Raw genomic sequence first — 3,170 nt, 5'->3', positions numbered from 1 at the left:
ACTGAACTACCTCTGTGGAGGACTGTGCATCTAGTTCAGCAGAGCCTTTTCTGAAGTAAAGAGAGTGGAGAATGGAGGGAGGGGTCTGCTTGGAGGGAGGGGAGGGACTGGGAGAAGGGGGCTGCAATCAGGATGTAAAGTGAATAAATAAATAAATTATTGGAGAAAATATTTAGTCATCTAGCCTAAAAAAAGTCATTTGTTTACCAGGATATCAGAGCCATTATAATCTGCTTCACAAAATACCTTAGGCAAGTTACTGAATGCACCTTATTCTATTAAATAGCAGTACACATTTAAAGATAATTGTTTCTTAATTCTCATCTAAAACTTTCCCTATACCTGAAAAAAATCTATGCCTGCTAGTACATTTTGCTTATTTATTCCTTTGCATTTAATTCTGAAACTACATTGATCAAAGCAGAGATGAGATAATTCTATGTACTGTTAGCCTTGTCACTGTCTATGTTAGTTCAAGCTCTTACTATGACCACTAAAATATTCAAGATCTCCAGAATTCATTTTTAATATTATTATCTGCTTGTAACTGCCAAACTTTTTACACACACATATGAGAGAGAGAAAAATTGAGATAGACCCTCATATATAAGTGTATAAGGCTTAACAACATTTTAGTAAATTCAAGACCAATTATTTGGTGTCCTCACAGGGTAACATTAATTCCAATGCATCTTGAAATTTATGCATTTTTTCACATAAAGATTTGAAATGATTTCAGTATGAGTGTGAAATTCATTTTGTTTAATATCCACTGTGCGCCTCTAAACAGTTGGTACTCAGTCTAGCCACGGTATTTAAATAATTCCTACCAGGGTTGTAAAAGTTTCATATAACCACTTTATAATACAGTACTAAAACAAATACTTTTTCTGTGTCATCTTATTACCTAAGAGCAATGTCCGTCCGTTTCTATATCAGTCAATAGTCTACAAATACATAATAATATATAAATGATTGATTATGATAATATTATTTTTTTCTTGTCTCAAGATTTCAGATTTAGCAGCAGACATCTTTACAAATGGAGATATTTTGTTGGCCCTAAATTTCCTTTTCTAAGGGTACTTTATCCAAAAACAAGCAAAGAAATGCAGACAGAAATACATGTTCTCTCAAATATGATGAAAACTTTAGTTAGAAGCAATTATGTTGTTAACTGCTGATATAAAAAAATAAAGATTTTTCATTTACTATTCATTTGCATACTACTCACACTGCTAATTTACGGTGATTTAATTATATAGTGCCAAATATTTTATTATCTACATGAATTACCTTTATTATTAAAACATCTTAATTTACATATATAATATGTAAATAAGAGTAACATAGCTCTATTTCAATATCAGTCTTATTTATATTAATAAAAATTTTCTTTTCCTATAAGTCTAGGTTAAACATAGTTATCTATAAGAAAAGATTTTTTTTTGTTTTATTTTTGTTTTTTTTTTTAGCTGTGATATGTTTTTTTTTTTTTTTTTTTTTTGTCACCATCAGTCTCACAAGATGGGGCTTAGGGAGCTTATTGAGGAAGATGAAGACAAAATGAATACTTTGCTTTGACTTTCTGAATAACAAGGAATAACAAATAGTAAATGCACTCAAAACTGAAAAATTACTATTAACAAGACAAAAGGTAAAAGTCCTGGACTAGATATCACAAGTCTAATGGGGAATGTTTAAGCACTAAAAGATGTCCACTCAAAATTTTTATGCAGTATGCTGAATCCTTAGTTCTCTAGGACTGAGTTTAGTGAGAAACATATGGGACTAATGCTATTTTTTAAAAAAAGGTGAACTCTAACTAGGTGGCACCTAGATCCAACACAGGTTAGCCTGGAATTGGGACAGGAAACCTTTTGCCACCATGGGCAAAATCAGAGTTCCAAAGATGAACCAGAAAAAAATCTTTCCAAGAAAAATGACCATCTTCCACATTATACAATCAATTCCATTCTTGACTAGACAATTCATTTTTTCTTAAATGTTTTTGGAGCCTCTACAACCAGTTTCATTCATTACTAGCAAGTTCTTCTTTTCTTAAATATTTTAAATATTGTTTGAGCCTATATAACGGCTTGTCTCATGAAGAAGAGAACATTGGAACAGGTTAGACTTTTTTGCTATAGCAAGCTCAAATTGTATAAGAAAGTTTTTACTACTTATATTCACTTAATAATTCAAACAATCTTGTCTTCTATTACTAATAAATTATTATCCCAAAAATGTATTTTCAAGCTGTAATGAGTGAAATTTTTAATTAAATTTTTATTTTTATATTAATTACAGTTTCTTCACTTTGTATCCCAGCTGTAGCTCCCTCCTTCATTCCCTCCCATCCCCACCCTCCCTCCCTCATCTCTTCCCATGCCCCTTTCCATGTCCACTCAGAGGAGAGATGATGAGTGAAATTTAACTGGGACAGCTAAACAGAGGAATAGAATCAAACTGAACAAAGATGGTATAGAAAACCTCAGAACAGAGAGTTTCAGGAATATTTTCCAGTATGAGTTTTTATTTGATTATTGTTGTGCGTGTTTTTCTTGATTTTTACGCCATAAAAGCTTTCTTTCATTTTCTTTCCTTACAACTGCAGCAGTGACTTGAAAGCAAAGCCACCAAGGGCATGTTATTGTAGAATTGTCACTTAATGAAGGTGTCAATAGGAATAAATTTAGTATAAACCTATTTCTCCCTCGTATCTCCTTTCTTTCTGCATGTGAATTTTAAAAATAACTGCTTTCTCCTTAAAATGGGGTAAAATAATTATTTTCTTGAGCATTTTAACTTCATAGATTAATTTATTATGCACATTTGAAAATATTTAATGTTTTCTATCATTGATATTATCAATATGTTCATATCAAATTATACTGATTTATGGGCTTATAACTAAACCTGAATGAATTGGTGAGTAATAATAAATGTTCCAATGTAGCAAAATTCTTGATTTTTTCATGTGAATATACTTTTGAATTCTTACCATATTTGTAATTTCCTTCTTCATTGATCTTGATCTCAGGAAGCACAAATTTCTGATTAGGTATTGCATTTAAGATTTGAAGGATCTCTGTCGAGAAATTTATAGTTAATATTTATAATTCTAATATTCACTCTTGTTCTGATTAGTGTCACTTCTACTTCTAAAA

The 3,170-nt window shown here is 30.9% G+C and overlaps 1 non-coding gene across 1 annotated transcript; it reads right to left on the bottom strand.

Moving 5' to 3' along the window:
* Window positions 1-2,076: 2,076 nt before the first annotated feature.
* On the bottom strand, window positions 2,077-2,195 carry LOC129689203 (small nucleolar RNA SNORA28). The gene has a single exon (XR_008722070.1). It is a non-coding gene; the product is annotated as a small nucleolar RNA SNORA28 (small nucleolar RNA).
* Window positions 2,196-3,170: the final 975 nt, after the last annotated feature.

The sequence above is a fragment of the Psammomys obesus genome, unplaced genomic scaffold (genome assembly GCF_907164565.1).
Source record: "Psammomys obesus unplaced genomic scaffold, mPsaObe1.curated_primary_1811, whole genome shotgun sequence".
In the NCBI taxonomy this organism is placed as follows: Eukaryota; Metazoa; Chordata; class Mammalia; order Rodentia; family Muridae; genus Psammomys; species Psammomys obesus.
The sequence above is the reverse complement of the archived record's forward strand: the minus strand, read 5'-3'. Positions and strand labels throughout refer to the sequence as shown.